Consider the following 18,481-nt stretch of genomic DNA (forward strand, 5'->3'; position numbering starts at 1 on the left):
GGTAACCTATGTTCATGATAATGACCCTGAAAATTTTTTGGGTAAGAAGAGAGCCAAGTACCATAACTATATATATGTTTAAATAATACACTATAAATATATATTATACCTATTTAAATATATAATATAATATATAAGCATATACATTATAATAAATATAAATACATATATAAATATAATAGAAATAATTATATATATATATATAATCTCAACAATATTTGGTGTGTGAAGTCTTATTCTACATGTATAGTAAGCAATTCATTCTCCAGTTTTCCACTCTTTAGCATTATTGTCCATTTGCCTACTGTATTCATAGTTGAATTATCTTTAAATGGATGGTATTTATTTTTTAGATTATCAGTGCCCATGTATGTAGTTATATACTAAAATATGTTGAATCATCAATAATGTACATTATACTGATGCCACATGAACATAGAATATTTTAAAGTCTTCAAAAATAGTTCGATAGATTTCTGGATATATAGAAATCTGTATATTCTAATTTGAAGATGTCTCTTTCTATACAGTTAATACCGAGTCATATTTTATGTGGTTAATCATCCTTCAATAGAGCATAATGGTTTCCATGATACATCTATTAAAACAGATATTTTCACATGCATACTAATTAAGAAAATGAATATTATATGGTAGGCAGACACATGGGCTCTGTATATTAGAGAAAACCATGTTTAGATACCTTATAAGTGGTTTTTCTGATCTCAAGGTCTTTCAGATTTGTATTCTTTCAGTTTGTCCTTTAGTAGAGTTTAGTTAACTAAAAAAGGAAAAAAAATTAAATTCCTAAATAGCATGTTTTATTTCTTTTTCTTTTTAAATTTAAATTCAGTTAGCCATCATACAGTACTCATTAGATTTGGGTGTAGTGTTCATTAGTTATGTATAACACCTAGTTTTTAATGTTATATAAAACAGATGAAATTGTGTTTGGTTACTTTGTACTTTGTTTCAAACCTGTGTTTTAATTGGTTGTATAGAATTTGGAGTTCATTTTATCAGATGGTTGTGTCTTACTGGAGGGAGGAAGAGGTGTAGAGAAAGTCTTCTTTTTCCATAAGTACAGTTTTGGTCTTAGGCAAAATTTTGAAATAAGGGACAGTGTGTCTTTGACAGTGACATCCTACCATTTAGCACTCCCTCCAAACAAGTGGGCCTGAAAACACCATATTATTAAAATTTAGTCCGATGTCTCTGATCGCTGTATTCCATTCCAATATAAACTACTTCCTCAAACTTTTCTAGTTTCTGAATATCTGTTTCTTTTCCAATCAAAAGTCCCAGCCAACAGTTAAGTATCCACTCTGTTTTTGGCAATGGACTTGAACTGTGTAGAAAGACAGGAACACACATATAATCTGCACTGGAATAGGACATGCATAACTAACTCATAATAGTAGAAGACAGAATATGCATGAAAGAGGTATAAACCAAGTAAAAGGAAAGTTCAGAGAAAAATAAACAATTGTAGGAACTAGCAAGGGTTTTATGGAAGACACGGGCCTTGAAGAGTAGTTAGTATCTTTAGGATTAGAGATGGGGTTGGGGGATGGCATTCTAGGTGGAGAGAATGTTACCAGTGAAAGTTAGATCACACATTATGGCTGCTCAGGAGTTGAATATTGCTAAACTTTTGGGAGCACCATTCACATAGAGGATTATATAAATGGTGCCCCCTTTAGTTGTGCAAGCATATTAGCTATGCATGAAGGCCAGGAAGCAAGATATGTACAGGGATATGATCGGCGAATCATAACTGGTATAGCTGGGACCATATTTCCATGGATTTTGACTGTAAAGGGTGAAGTTGCTTTACCCCTATCATTGGATCATTGAACTAAAAGTCCTTTAAACTCTTTCAAACTCTGAGACTCTATGGTTTTTCTAATTCAGTTGGTAAGAAGGAGCCAAGGAAGATTTTTGAGCAATGAAGTGGCTCAAAATTTCAGAAAATGATTATGTATGTAAGGTGAAATGAGTTGAGAAGTCACTATACTTCATGTGTATGTCAATTAGTTCTGTTCTTTAAGGCCATCCAAGTGAAGTTGGAGTATTGAATCAAACTGATGCCCTGAGTGGTCACAAGATGAGCCCCCAAACCAGGCCCTGCCAGCCCTCCTCTTGATGCCCTCTTTACTTCTAGGTCACACTAAGACTTCATTTCTCTGATCTTTCATTTGGTATCCTTATCAATAAGCTTTGCTATACTTTCAACTTTGACTTTCTTTCACCATTTATGTCTCGTCTTTTCTCTCTGTAGATCGCGCGCTCTCTGCCAGTACCTTTGAGAATAGATCTTTTAGGGTTGGTCTGGGCATGGGCTCTGTCCTGTGAACTGCCAAGTGGACAGCCTGTTGGTTGCAGCTGTCTGTTTCTGGGTATCAGTTCCCTGCGTTAGCTCCAGCTCCGTGAATCAGGAGCCTAAGAAAGAGGCATGTCATTGGGTTATTGTAATTGTGTAGAGGCAGAGTAATCAGACTCAAACTACAGGAGTGAACTGTGGAAATTCATTCATTCGTTCATCAAGTGTTGACCGAGAAACACCGATGGTAAGCACCAGCTTTGTGTGCTTTCCCTAGCTGGTCCTGCTTCCTCCCTTCCTCCCTCGAAAAGATTTTTTTTTTTCCCCCACAACAGCCGAGTCTCTCTGGGAGTATCAGCAAGACCTCTGGTAGTGTTAGAAGGCGACAACCCAGGGACAGCAGCAGCTGGTTTTATTTTTGGTTTTCGTCAGTCAGGTGTTTGTAAGTTGAGAACTGCCTGTATTCAAACAACATGATTTGGTAGTGTGTCATGAACTCCTGTAGAAATAATGGATGTGGTACAGTTAAAAGGATAACCATGAACAAACCCTAATATCACATACCATATAGTCAACTTTTAAAGGCCAGGGCAGGGGCGCCTGGGTGGCTCAGTGGGTTAAAGCCTCTGCCTTCGGCTCAGGTCATGATCCCAGGGTCCTGGGATCGAGCCCCACATCGAGCCCGACATCGGGCTCTCTGCTCTGCAGGGAGCCTGCTTCCTCCTTTCTCTCTGCCTGCCTCTCTGCCTAGTTGTGATTTCTCTCTGTCAAATAAATAAAATATTAAAAAATAATAATAATAATTAAAGGCCAGGGCATGGATTAATGGCTCAGAGTACATGAATATGCTGTGGATGTTTCACAGTCTCATTTCATGGGAAATTTGAGTCTTGCTTTGCGTACAGAGATCTAGTCTTTGGTGAACTTGCCTGAGGAATAGCCATTGTTTCATAGTGGGTACAGACCAATGCATTTGGGAGATTTTCTTTTGGAGCTGATTAGATTACTGCAATTCATGTGCTCTTGTCAAGTTTTAAATTTATCCCACAAACAATATTATATCACATGAAAAAGAAAGGACATAACTATCCAATCACCCTTTACGATATATCAACTTGATTTTTAACTTTTCCTTGGATACTCTTCTGATCTTCACTCATATTCATACATTTGGAGTATAATTATAATATTGATATTGTCCTTATTTTCAATATCGCATTCTCATAATCACTTTCTCTTTTGCTCTTATATTCTGGTTTTAATGGCCATATAATTTTTAATCTTTTATATAATTATAATATTGATATAGTCCTTATTTTCAATTTCACATTCTCATATGCACTTTCTCTTTGGCTAATTTTTATATTCTGGTTTTAATGGCCATATAATTTTTATCTAATTAACGGTCACAGTTTTCTTAAAATTCCTTTACTTCTGAATATTCAGTTTTTCTCCTATGGGATTGTTTGTCAAAGTGTATGAATATTTTTTTATACGTGGTCCCTGTTTTCAGATGACTTTCCATTTTCATCACAGTCGTGCCAAAGAGAAAATCTTCACTGCATTGTTATTTTGATTTGCATTTCCTTAATAATTAGTGAGATTTCTTTCTTAATTACATCTCATTTTCTGAATTGGCTTGACATAGTTTTTTCTAACTCATTTCCTAGTTATTTTTGAAAGTTAAGGTTCTGTGAGCCTTTTATGTATTATAAATATCAATCCTTTTACTTGGTTTTAGTATTTCTCAATGTAATTTAACTTTTATTTTGTTATTTTATAAGTTTAATAATTTCAACTAGTCTTATTTGGTTTCTCTATTTCTCATTAATTGTTGATGAATGTTTTCAAAGTTATTTACTCATGTATTTATTTTCAAAGTGTTTTATAAGTTACAGTCATATAGGTAGTGATGTTCTCTGCTTGTCATTATTCACATTGCTCCTCTGTCTGCAGTCAGGTGGATTGAATTCTTATAGATATGTATGTTCTAGAATCGTGAAATGATCAAGCTAGAGGGGGATTATCAGTTTCTACTTTTAATACTTAGAGGATCTAGTAATATTTATGGATAAATGTAGATTTACATTTGAGAATTTAGAATGTAGATGAAAACCACTTGAGATCTTCTGAATACAGTGAATCTGGCTGGTAAGTTAAGACATGTTTAACTTCAAGTTTTAATAGCAAAAAATAGTTATATTTTATATTTATAGAAGACTTTGAAAACATTCTATGTTTGGAAATCAAGCTTTCCACGTATTTCTGAACTTTTATGACACTGTTTACCAGTGTCTTCATTTTAAAATTTAAGTATAATTTCAGAAATATGTCTTCAAGTCACCAGTCATTGGCAAAAATGATTTTAGCAACCTGTTATGGATGATCTAAATTATGTCCTGTTACTGGTTTTCTTCCGAGGTTTAGATTCTGTTTCATAACTGGAACATACTTCCAGAATTTATAAAGCATTTCAACATATTCTTTTTGTTGGTTTAATTGATCTTATAGTTATTTTAAAATAACTTAAATTATCTGAGAAATATTTTGTTTATTGGCAGGTAGTTGAGCAGTATATTTCTCAGCTGTGATTTAGAGACAGGAGTTCAGTATATCTTTCCATATTTCATACAGGGGAGGAGAAGTTTAAAAAGCCCGAGGAAGACTGTTTCCCTTAAGTAATTTTGGAAGATGGATTGTCATTCAAAAATATTGTAAATGGGCAAAAATAAAATCATCAAAACAGTTATGAGGAAAATATAATTAAGATGGCTTTAATAAATTGTTGAGAAGGAGGAGCCATGCTGGTTGTGTGCTGACAACATACTAGCCTACTCTTATCCCAAGTCAGTAGGTATGAAAGCCATGATTGGCAATGGTTACTGGTATATAATGGTATATAATGGTGTGGGCTGTGAAACTGAACTGATACAATTAGAAAGATTAAGAATGAAGTCAGGATCGACAGATGGGAACAAACGAATAATAAACTATTCTTACGAATATTATAGGTTTGGTTGTTATATTTTAAGTATTTTTAGTCTTGGTAAAGATATTCCTGTATGTGGGACTTTCTTTTTCTATTGAGGAGTAAGAAACAGCAATTTAGTTCCTTCTTTGGTCACATGATCAGTTTCATTGAGTTGCTCTATTTTCATTCAGAAAGAGCAAAGAACTAATATCTAGAGTAGACCGGAGTCCACTCATAGGAAACGATTAGTTCTGATAATGTTTGGAATGAAATGTGGCATTCATCTCTGATTCTGCACCTACTATATTTCCTCACAGGTTTGAGTCTGATGTCCTGTGGTTCATGTTGAACAACAGATTTACAGAAACATATCTAATGTATTGTTGAAGGAAGGTAACTGTGACACTGTTACCTTTTCACTCCAATATTGCTTTCAGATGTTAATTACTAAGTTTCCAGGAAATCATTTTTTAAGAGGAATGTATAAAAGGGATTCATAGATCTTATTTAGGAATAATTAGTAGTATAACAGATGGAAAACAAAAGTAGAACATGTATCTTCAAATTCATCTATATAACTTTCTACTCCTTCATTTGGAGGGACTTGTCAACTGTACTAGTAGAAGTTTAAGCAGGCAAAATGGAGCCTCTAAACCTCAGACTACAGTAGATGTTCAAGTTTGGTATTGATATAAGCTTTTGTATTACACTAAAGTGACTGAATTTGCTACATCTTGCTCAGTTCTTGCCTCTCTCCTCATTCCCCAACACCAGGTACTCTCCTGTCTTCTTTAATGTAGCAAAAGGACTGATCAGTGTCAGGACACTTTCAGTAGAAGAGATCTTCAGAGATTTGTTTAAAGTGGCAAATTGTACTGAGATGTGCTTTATTTTTGGCTGTTATTTTGTTATGGTGGAATCATCAGCAAGAAGGGAAGAGAGAAGTGAAATAGAGAGAGAGAAGTATTGCAAATTTTTTTTTTTTTCTTTTGCTAGAGGGAGTGGGGGAGGGACAGAGGAAAGGGAGAGAGAATCTTAAACTGGGCAGGGAGCCAGCTACAGGGCTAGATCTCACGACCCTGAGATCATGACTTAGGCTGAAATCAAGAATCAGATGCTTAGCCAGCTGAGCCATCCAGGTGCCCCAGTATTCCAGATTCTAAGAAGGTATTGTTGGTGATAACATTTTCTTTAAAAAGGATCCAAAAGGGTACCGCCCTGCTGGCAGTTTCACCTTCTCTTTTGTTTCCTTACTTGCTGTTAGAGATCAGAATCACTATATGATTAAATGGGGACCACAGGAGTCATCTCTGAGTCTTGAGACTATGTAAGTGACATACTGTGGTTTATCTCAGAATTTCTTGAATTTACTCTTGACAAGAGCGCTCCCAAGCCTGTAAGTTATTATTGTCATTGTTACTAAGGAGCATAGGTAAGAGGTTTAACTCAGTAAATAGTTGTTTACGTTATACATTCAGTCAACAGCAAGGGCAGATCTGTTGAAAGTTGTCTTTTTCGACCTGAAAAAATTCTTTTTTCACAGCATTGTTTCAGTTGTCTTCCATGGATGATCAGAGCATTTGTTGGGGACTATAGTGCTTATGATTCAGTAGCCCAGAATCCTAGATTCTATGCCTGGGTGATGTGTGGTACAGTAGTAATTCTACAAATTATTTACAGTGAAGGAGAAAACACTGGATCTGTTTACGGTTTCCAGTTTTACAACAAGGGAATCCTGTTAAAGTTCCCAAGTAGCTTCAGTAGTTCAGTAGTTGAAAAATTCCGCCTCCTCACTGCCTCCCCGCCCAACATCCTGTTTCATCACAAATATTTATCATTTTATTCATCGGTTCTCCACCCGCCTTGTGGGCTGTTGTGGTTGCTGTCACCCAGCCAAGAGGCTGGGGAATGCCTATCCGCAAGCAGCATGGGGCGTCCAGCTAGGGTGCTCACAAGGTCCTGTAACAGGCTAACATTGAACTGTTGGCCTTGTTGTGCTATTGAAATAGATACTTAGTGAATCCATTTACATAATTGCCAGAATCATTGATAACAGGTGCATTGTTGCTAGTTGTAGTGAAAATATACATACTATTTGGGGTAAGAAAAAAACTGAAGTCTGCAGCATTTGGAGATCCTATTCTGATGTGTTTTGAAAGCATCAAATTAAAAAAAAAAAAAAACTACCTAAACAAAATTATTACCTAAGAAGGCTGGCCTGCCTGTGTGCTTGGTTAACAGTTTTAAAGAATCATCTGGTGTTCCAGCAGAGTTCATTTAGTATGAATTGGCTACTCACTTTTAGAATATTTAATATAACACAAAATATAATATGTTATATAATAACATAACATAACATAACATACTATGACATATTCCACTTTTTTCAGAAGGGATCGCCTTTTTTGGAAAAATGTAGGGCTGGAATTTTTTAGACAGGAGTTATGGGTTTTAGGAAGGAAGCCCACACAGGGGAGGTGCCCTTCTCATCCCATTGTATTACCGGGTACGTTCTGTCAACATCACTGATCATTGGCGATGTTAACCTGGATCCTTTGGTTAAGGTGGAGTCTGCCAGGTGTTTCCACTGTGATGTTACTACTTTTGTCTTCCCATATTCTGTTCTTTGGAAGTCAGCCCACACTTAAAGGGAGAATAATGAAGCTTTACCCCTCGAAGGGAGGGAATGTCTACAAAATTTGTTAATTTGTTTATGTACCTATTTATTTTGGTATGGATGCATGGATATTTATTTTATTCTCTGGATTATCATCCAGTGCCATTTTTGTGTTTCTTTGCTCATAAACGAGTTTTTAACTCGTTTTCTTTGCTCATAACGAGTTTCTAGAGTTTGTTTTGCTGAACCATATAGTAGTGTGTGCAGCTTAGTGCATGTTTCCCCACCTTCTTGGCCTCTCCTTCCTCCACAGGTTTACACTCTCATCCTTCAAACCACTTGATTCAGTTTTGCTGTTCTGGTTAGCACGTAAGGTCATTTTGACAGTTGAGTTTTTATGTCTGCACCGTGGGAAGAGAAGTTGTAATACAAAACTTCTTGTCAGCAGATTGGTGAAGTTACCTGAGAAACTTGAGACTCAAATTTATGAAAATGTGCAACTAGGGGCAGGAGAAGACTTCCAGACAAGAAATCAAAATCGTTTCCTTTAGCTCCTTTGTGCCTGATTTTGTATAAATCAAGTCATTGTGCTTTTAGGACATGTAGAATCTGAAAAGGAGGGATGGGCAATAAATAGTGAGGTTGCGTTAGGAAATCACTTTGTGTTCCTCATACAGGTTCTTTTTAATACTCTTTTTTTGGTTCTGAAATGATAAGGTAATAGCTGAGCTTTGACGTGAAACCCAAGAAGAACTTGCAGAAGTACTTCTGTATTTGCAGAAGTGTTCTAGATACAACGTTGATTGTTGAGGCCTCCTTGAAAAAGTACTCATCTGAGTATAAATAATATTAAAAATTACATCCAGATTTGTCATGTCAGAGAAAATAGCTACTGGTTATTTGTTTTGTAGAATATTTACTAACCATAGATTGTTACATTTTGCATTTCTCCTCCATTCCCCTTAGATGTGATCAGGTCACAAACTCTGCTAGGTGGAAGGGGCCCCCAGAGAGGAAGCTCACAGATCACACATGCGTTGAAGTTTCTGCAACGGATTTTTACAAAAACAAGAATCAGTTTGCCAGCAGCTTCCATTGTGGTAAATCTTACAAAGAGTAAGTTTCAAAAAAAAAAAAAAAGAGAGGGGGAAGAGAGAGAGAGAGTGTGTTCCTCTGAAGAGGAAGACAAGCAAACTGGAAATCTGAAATCTGAGTGGAATGAATCCTTTGCACAGATTCTTACCTCTGCTGTTGGAAATACAAAAGCAATGTGATCCTCCATCTAAACTACAGGGGTCCCAGCTCCATGGCAACATGAAGAACCTCTTCTGTCAGAGGGTGTGCAGGCACAAGTGCATCCAAGGCGCAGGGTTGGGAGTGAGTTTGGAGGGCAATGCGGGGAACCAACCCTCCATGTCTTGCCCACGCATTTTTATGCGTATATTATAATAAGGCCTTTGTGCAAGGAGGCCAGATAGAAGTTCATGTTCAGCTGCCCTCTGGTTTTTTACATGATCTCGCTGCCCTCACCCACCTCCCTTCTCTCCAGAAAAGAAGCAAGAAAAAGCAATTAAAGAATGCTACTGTGAGGAAAAGGCTCTTCCCCTTTCCTCTTTTTGGAACGTCAACATAGCTATTGCTTTTCTGTGTGTCTCTAGGGGTGTTTGGCTGCTTCTTTCCAGTCTTTTTGTAGGGAGAGCCCTGAAATTGTAGCTTTCATGTAGTGTGGGGGCTCATGAAAGCTGTAATTAGCTTCCTCCTCTGTGGGAAGGAGTGCTTTCTGTCCATCATCTGGTGTCCTGCCTACTGAGGACCCAGGGTGGTGTGGAGTGATTGGAGGATTAAGTATTCCAGCCCCCAAATTCTTGGCCTCTGGCGAAGTTCTGAAACTTGAGGTTTCTTCTCTCACTCAGGCTTCCCAGCGATGCTCATCCCTGTCAATCCCACAGTCCTTTGCTTTGTGTTTTTTTCACTTTGAAGTGATAATCTCACCATTTGATTATTTATTACATGTCCATGTTCCTGTCCTGCATTTTAGAAATGAGAGGTCAGTGTGAAAAATGTTTATTTTTGCTCTGCTCCAGTTTTGCTGATCCTGGGGGTAAATTGAATGTTCTGCTCGATCCTGGTTAGCTCTGTAAATAATTTCTAAGAAATCTTTTGACCGTTTTTGTACCACCTAAAATTTGAGGTTGAATATGGATGGTTATCTGTGCTAGGTTCAGAGATTAGGGATCCAAGAAATACCCTGCTCAGTAGAGATCTTTACCCTTTTCCTTTTATTCCTGAACATCATCCCTGCCCAGCATCATAGATGGCTCTGGTGGTGGTGGTGGGAGGTAGTACTTGGCTGGCAACCTGATGATCTTGTGTTCCTGAGGAGCCTTGCACAACACCTAGATAGTGTTTTCAGCTTACACTTTGGACTGCATTTATCATTTCTTCACACAAAGAATGGTCTACTTCCTCTATTGTTTCTGCTTGGGACAGTCTCTTTGGCTTTGAAAATAAATGATCTGCAGCTGAGATTTTATATCCTCATTCTTTTAAGGTTTCCAGACCCAATTCTAACATGTAGGAGAATCCTGCGCACACAATACCCAGCAAGTCTCAGTGTCCTGCTGGTGTCTGAGAAGTCAACTCACTTCTGACACTGTTTACCTGGAGATAGCATCCGATTCCACAGGTTAAGGGCTTAATTTCTGCCCTCTACCCCCCACTTCAGATGCCAGTCATGAGTCCAAGTTGTTACCTATGCTTCTGACCCACTAGCTACAGATCAGAGCTTCCAGCGACCTCCTCCTTAAGTTCTTTTAATTTGCTGGAGTGGCTCACAGAACTCAGGGAAACACTCATTAACCTGTTTATTAAAGGATATGATAAAGGATACAAATCAGCAGCCAGAGGAAGAGATACATAAGGTAAGGTACCAGGAAGAGACACGCCACCCTCTCCTATCTCCATGTGTTCACCAACCTGGAAGCTCTCCAGACCCAGTCCTTTCCGGTTTTTATAGAGGCTTCTCCGCAGTGTCATGACTGACTAAGCCATTGGCCATTGGTGATTGGTTCAACCCCCAGCCCCTCTTAGAGGATAGGGAGTGGGACTGAAAGTTCCAACCCTCTAATCACTTGTTTGGATCCATTGATAACCATCCCCCATCTTTAGATGCCCTCCAAAAGTCATCTCATTAACATAACAAAAGGCACTTAAGTGTTGATCACTCTCAACACTTAAGAAATCCTAAGGGTTTTGGGCGCTGTGAACAAGGAGCTGAACAAAGACCAATATTTGTAAGAAACATATTTTGATCACCTGAACGACCAAATATGTATTTCTTATAAATCACAATATCATACCTACGTATCATTGATTTTGTTTATTAACTACCTTATTTGACTATTTTTGACTTACTTGTTTTGTGCTGGCCAGAGCAGACAAAAAGCAGCAGGTATGTGTCTATCTGTGAAGATCTAACATCCTAAAAGTGAAGCGCAGACTGCAAGATACTGAAGTACATTGTGAAATGGGCTGTAAGAGAAGGACGTGCAAAGCTTGGCTGTGACCTAACCGGGGCGCAGTCAGCTCAGCTTGGGGGGCTTAACTGAGTTGTAAATACTTGAGCTGCACCTTTCGAGATGAGTAGGAGTTTGCCTGGTAGACAGCTGGAGGAAAGGCATTCCAGGAAGATATACACCAACATGCAAAAGCCTAAAGAGATGAAAATGACAAGGTGTTTTATGAGCAGCAAATCTTCGTATGGCTGGATCAGAGGAGGAGTGGAGGTCACAAGGGAAGGATCTGGAATGCTTGGCAGGGACCAGGTCAAGGAGGGTATGCCATGCTGGTATGTTGGAACTTTATCCTGTAGGCAACGAGGAGAGACATGTTTGGATTTGCATTTTACAAAGACTCTCAGGTGGCATCCTGAGAATGAATTAGAGGGACCTAAGCCTGGATTGGGAGACATAGTTTGCAGACAGTTACAGTAATCTTTAAAAGACTAAAACAGAGGCCTGAAGTAACGCTGTAACAGTCACAATAGTGAGCACAGGATGGATTGTCAAGTGTGGGAAACAGTCCTAGGGACAGAGTCACTGTGAGGCTTGAGGGAAGAGAAGGCAATTTTCAAGACTCCAGCTGGATGACAAGGTGAATAGTGATAACACTGCCCAGGAACGCAGGCAGGCCTTTGAGAAAAGCAATGACTTTTTTTTTTTTTTTTTCAACATCTGTGGTTATGTGTGGTCTATGGAAAGGTCACTGGTTTGACGATAGGAAGGACCTGAATTTTAACTTTGCCTCCCCAGCTTATGACTTGCATATTTTTAAGTAAGTTCCTTAACCTCTGAGATTCTTGGTTTCCTGGTCTGTAAGGAAGAGGTAATATTTACTGGCTTGCAGGCCATTGCTGAAGGGTGAGAGCGAGAATCTGTGTAAAGCTCCTGACTCAAAGCCGGTTCTCAAATAAAGGGCAGATGAGATTATCACTGCAGAGTTCTGTAGGCAGATCTTGAGTCCAGTGGAGTCCAGTGGAGAGGCTGAGAATCAAGAGCCTCTAAGAGAAGAGAATTTATCAGTGGAGCTGAGGCAGCGTGTTCATTCATTTATCTAGAATCATTGATGGAGAGCTGGTGGGCACTAAGTTCTGTGCGAGAACGAAGAAGTCCAAGGTCTGTGGCTCAAAGATGTTGGAGTCTGTGAAGGTTATACAGTGAAGGAAATCAAGAATGTCTCTATAAGAAGACAATCAGGGCAAATCGATATATTTAGGCTTTAAAAATTGTGTAATATAATATGTGTTCAGAAAAGTACATATCCAAGTGAATGAATTTTTACAAAGGAAAGAGTAAATCATTAAACACAGCACTATCGGCGTTCCAGGAGACTGCTTCTGTCCTTTTTCAGTCACAATAAAACGAGTAACTACTATATAACTTTTTAAAAAAATATTTTTATTTATTTATTTGACAGAGAGAGGGAGAGAGAGAGAGAGAGAGAGGTGCACAAGGCAGGGGGAGAGGCAGAGGGAGAGGGAGAAGCAATCTCCCTGCAGAGCAGGGGAAGCCCGATATGGGCCTTAATCCCAGGACTCTGGGATCATGACCTGAGCCGAAGGCAGTGGCTTAACCAACTGAGCGAGCCACTCAGGTGCCCTACTATCTTAACTTTTAACACCACATAGGTTTTACCTGTTTTGGTGCTTTATGTGTGTGGATTCATATGCTGTGTTCTTTTCTGTGTCTGGCTTCTGGCTTCTTTCACTGAACAATATGGTAGTGAGCTTCATTCATGTTCTTGCACCTAACAATCATTCTCATTGTCGTACAGAATTTCATTATATGAATGTACTACAGTGTATTCATTCTACCATTGATGAATTTGGGTTTTGCTTTGGTGATTCAAATAGTGTTTCTTTGAATATTTTGGTGCATATCTGCTGGGTGTATACCTAGGGGTAATTTGCTGGATCGTACGGCTTGGATGTATTTGGTGTGAGAGTTAACTGCCACACACTCGTTCAAAGTGGGTGGACTGATGTATACTACCTTCAGTGATGCGTGAGGATCCCAACTGCCCCCACTCTGGTGTGGGATTCTCATGTTCCTCCTTCTGGCCATTCTGGTGGTTATTTAGTGGTATAGCCTTGTAGTTTTGATTATCATTTCTCTGATGATTAATGAAGCTGAGTCCCACTTCATATATTCTGGCTATCGGATTCTCTTTTATAAAGTTCCTGTTGACATGATTTGTCCGTTTTTCAATTGGGCTTTCTTTCTTTTTGCAGCATCAATGCTAAACAATGAGAATTATTTATTGAGGGCCTACAAGAAAATATTATAGAATTAGAGAACAATATAGTCAGACTTTCTGCCCTCATGACATTTATAACTTTGACTACTCTTTCAAAAAGCGTGGCTGTGCTTAGGAGAGGTGAGGTGATAAACAGAGCAAGACGTGGGACCCAGCGAGCATTTTTATGTCTGTGAACATCTTTATCTGCGCTGACAATAGAGAGGCACTGGAGAAAGGTAGTCAATATAAAGGCAAGATGGTTATTGTTTGAGCAGAATCCTGGAGCGGCCAGAGTGCTCTGAGCTCTCAGAAGTACTGGTTGGGGCAAAAGGAAGGCACGGCAGGGAGGTGTGTTGCTAAGTTTATGTTGAGGAAATTTTCCCTTGAAAACCTGATGATGTTATTATTTGATTTTTTTTTTTTTTTTTTTTTTTTTTTTTTTTTTGGTGAGAAGGCAGAGTCATCTGTCTGGAAAAATTGTATAGTGTTGAAGAACACTATACAAGAGCATTATGAGGTGAAGATCCTCGGGTTCTGAGGGCTCAGCAGAAGCAGCTCTGTGTCCATCATGGATTTTCCACAGCCTCTCTGAGCAGGTGTAGGAACGGAAAGGGTAGTGATCTAAAGTCGTGATCCATTTTAGAATGGGTATAGTGAAGGACAAGGTGACAAGTGAGTGGAGATGCCGGCAAGGAAAAGGTGGAGTGGTGCACAGAGGGACTGAGACAGACTGTGAAAGAAGTCTGGAGAAGGAGGAGGGGAGGAGGAGAGATAGGCGAGGAGGAAGAGGGTGAGCTGATGGGAGGCTGGGGTGTCTCTGTGAGGCTGAAAAACGATGGACCATGAATGTGACAGGTTAGGTGACGTGACAAGACTGACTAGAGGAGCCTGTCATATTGACCGAAATAGATTGGACTTCCCTGTGAGGTTTTGTGGAAAATGATCAACACTTAAGCACAGCACCTCTTAAAAGAGGTCACAGTTTAAGTTTTAGCTTGTCTCCTGCATTATTAGTCAATGCATATTTTTCATTGAATGAAGTTTCCATTTAACTCCATTAAATGAAGTTTTGTGTGAATATTTTTCTCTTCTATCAGCCCCTTTTCCCCCCCTTATCTCTAAGGCTGTGCCTTTTATTCCCACATCAGCCATTGGTTCTTAGCTGGTTCAATGAAATTGGCTTTAGACAATTTCATTTAGACAATAGACACCCAAATGGTCAGGTTTTACACGAAAATGAGATGCTGAAACTAAAAATCTGTTGCATGAGCAACCTCAGCTGAAACACGTCCCTTTAAGCAGTTACATTTGTGGTCCTCCTTTCATCCATTTGGAGCTCTCATTAGACCCAACAGTCACTTGTTATGTCTCCTCATTGCTACACACTGAAATAAGTAAGAGTGTGCTAGACTCTTTGGTTGAAATTGAGTACAGAAAATACATATTGTGTGACACTCAGCCGAAGTCTAGAGAGTGAAGTGTACGTTTTCATAAAACTAACGTATCCACATTGCTAAAGAGAAGAGCCTTCAGCAGAAGACCTGCTTGTAGGAATCAACAGATTGAAAATCCTGTGAGATGTGCAGAACTCACGGGGGCAGCTGGCCGAGACTGCAGAACTGGGGCCCCGTCCCTGGAGCTAATGGTAGAGCTCCTAGTTTGGGAAGATTACTACTGGGTACCACCCGCAGTCATTATGACAAAGAAATAAAATAAACAGAAAGAAAGGGAAAATAGAAAAAAAAGAAGATAAAGAAAAAAAGATGAAGGAAGCCGAGAAAAGAGATAAGACTGAGTTCTGAAGTAATCTCTCCATGAATCTCTGTTTTAAAAGGCAGATTTCAAAGGATGCTAGATAGAATCATAGCAATTTTAGGATCATGAATGAAAAACAATGTGAAGTATGTGAGATTATATGAGAAAAAATATCAAAACTCCATGAAGAGCTAAATTGGCTGTAAATTCAAACTACATGGGGCACCTGGGTGACTCAGGTGGTTAACCAGCTGCCTGCAACTCAGGTCATGATCCCAGGGTACTGGGTTCGAGTCCTAGGTTGGGCTCCCTGCTCAGCAGGGAGTCTGCTTCTCCTTCTCCCTCTGCTGCTCCTCCTGCCTGTGCTTTCTCTCTCTCTCTTTGGCAAATGAGTAAGTGAAATCTTAAAAAAACAAAATCAAAAAACAAAACACCAAAACCCAGAAAAATTCAAACTCTGAATATTAAAATTAAGATATAACTATAAGTTTTATTTTTCTAACAACCTTTTAAATTGTAATGGGATGGGTGTGATAAGTTTTGTGATAAGTTTTGGTTATGGAACAGGACTGTTAGTATAAATAATTAAGTTAGATAATTTTATTTTTCTCATGAATATCAGATTACACCAGGGAATTATCAAGGCAACCTTCAATCTCCAAGATGATTTACTACTTCTGCCCATGGTTATTGTGAAGATTAAGTGAGATCTGAACTCTGGGTTCCTGAGGACCTGGGTTCAAATTATTGTTGTACCATTAACAGCTCTATACCCTTGGAAGTTGTGACTCAGTTTCCTCATCTGTAAAACAGGAATAGTAATAGAGCTTACCCATAGAATTGTTGCCAGGAATAAATAAATAAGGAAATTAATAAATTTAAAGCACTTGAAACTGCGTGAGGCACATTGTAGACATTTAATAACGATTACTCTAAATTCTATTGTCAAAGTTTCTGGTAAAAGTACCCAAATTAAAAACAAAGGTTATTCAAAATACAGGCATATATTTGCTTTTATAGAGTTATAGAACCCTTGAAAAAAATTTTAAAAATTAAAAAATAAAATTATAGTACTGTTGAGCCTTATTTAATTAAATCATTGAATACTTACTACAAAATGCAGTAAGACGTTCCAAGCTCTATGATGATAAGTAAGAGATGACCCTGTCCCCCAGACACTCAAGCTTTGGAAAGTTACACTGTTGACCTGGTTTTCTTGGGTAGATATTATGCCATATTAGGAAATAGTGTAGCAGTTAAGTGACACTATATTTTTGAGCACCAATAAAATAGAGTGCATTGAAGGACAGAAAGAGGTGCTAATAGTAGATCATACCTTGATGTATTTCTCAGCATAGCAGATCACACAAGAAAAGAGGCAGGTATTTTTCTAGCGATAGATATAGCATAATGGATGGAACATAGGTATATTAGGAAACCTGGATATTCAAACCTGACTCTACTGTTTTCTGGTTGACTGCTGACACTTGCTTTAACCTGTGCCTCAATGTCTTGACCTGAGAAATAGGCCCATAACCACCTTGCTGAGTAGGTTGGTTACATGCTCTAATGTTTACGAAAATGCTTTATGAACTATAAGATATTAAGCATTTGTATTTTTTTTTCATAATTTCTATTGTATGGAACTTGTGGATTTCTGAAGGTCTGTGGCTCAGAAATGGACACTTAATACAGTTTTAGTAGGTTTACAGAGAACTTCATTATTCTCGTAGAATTACCTGTGGGTCAATACTAGAAGGGGTCACTTACTGCAGAGAAAGATCAAACAACAAAAACATTCATAGCTGGAAGGTAAAACTAGTTTGGAGGTTATGTGACCGACCTAAGGAACAAGTTGCTATTCCTGAAGGTCCTTTCCTCTGCTCTCCACACTGTTCCCTGACTATTTCTCAATTGAGTGGAAGGAATACAGGCTTTGAAATTAAACCGGGTTAAAATCCCAGCTCTGTCACTTACTCATTGTAACTCAGGCGAGTTTACTCCACCTCTGTGAGCCTCATGTCCCTCATGTGCTCAGGGCAGTAGAATTACTTGCCTGACAAATTTGTGAGCACTGAAGATCATGTCTGTAAGGCATCTGCCTAACAACGAGCTGATGGATTATTTTTCTTAGACATCGCCGAATTTCAAGGCAACTTGAATTACACACTTGCAAATAGGAATACTAATACAACTAATACTAGCAACTGTTTGCCATGGGTAGGCACCATTCCAAATATATCATGCCTATGATTATCTTAATCTCCAAAACAGCCTGATGATGCCAGTGTTCGTATGATTGCCACTGAGGCTCGGGAACTGTAACTGACTTGACCAAGATCACCCAGCCAGTTTGTGGCGGAACAGGTTTGCAAACCTGGGTGCTTGTGACTCCAGATCCCACTTTCCTCGGTACATACTGGATTATTCCTGTTCCTCCCTGGCCAGTTTGGGGATGTGGGACAGAGAATGAAAGGACTAGTTGTTTCAAGAGAATTGTTTTTGAATGGGGTATTTGCTTTCCAAATCTTCGCATTCAGGTAGAAGGTGGAAGGGGCCCCACGATCAGCTATTACGTAACTCCTGAGTGAGCGATTAAGGCTCACTGACCTCCACTTTCCTTATTGTACAGTTGTGATATTTGTAAGGGCACAGCAAGCATTGAAACGGGGTGGTAACTGTGGGGAACAATGCTGGCAACCCGCTCAGTCTTGGTCTCGAATCTCTGCTCCGCAGTCCCTTCTTAAGTGGCAGTCCAGCACTGAGGACAGTGCCTTGGGGAATGCCTGCTTTCTTGTTGCATTTTAAACCAATGGAGTTTGGTTCAGCATATCCATTTTTTAAACCAGTGATGTTATATCGCAAGATATTATGATTGATCCTTTTAAAATACTGCCCACATATTTTCTCATTGATTTGTTATTATCCTTCTGATAAACTACATTTAATTAAGATAGGGACATCACATTGGTCTTCTCATTGATTTGCATTCTGTGTCTGGATGTGAGCACTTAGAACA

General features: G+C 38.8%; 1 protein-coding gene across 7 annotated transcripts in view; it reads left to right on the plus strand.

Annotated features, from left to right (window-relative positions):
* Nucleotides 1-18,481, plus strand: part of HIVEP2 (HIVEP zinc finger 2) — a 195,284-nt gene that overhangs the window by 39,663 nt on the left and 137,140 nt on the right. The gene's annotated exons all lie outside the window — the stretch shown is intronic.

Source organism: Meles meles, chromosome 5 (genome assembly GCF_922984935.1).
Source record: "Meles meles chromosome 5, mMelMel3.1 paternal haplotype, whole genome shotgun sequence".
NCBI lineage: Eukaryota > Metazoa > Chordata > Mammalia > Carnivora > Mustelidae > Meles > Meles meles.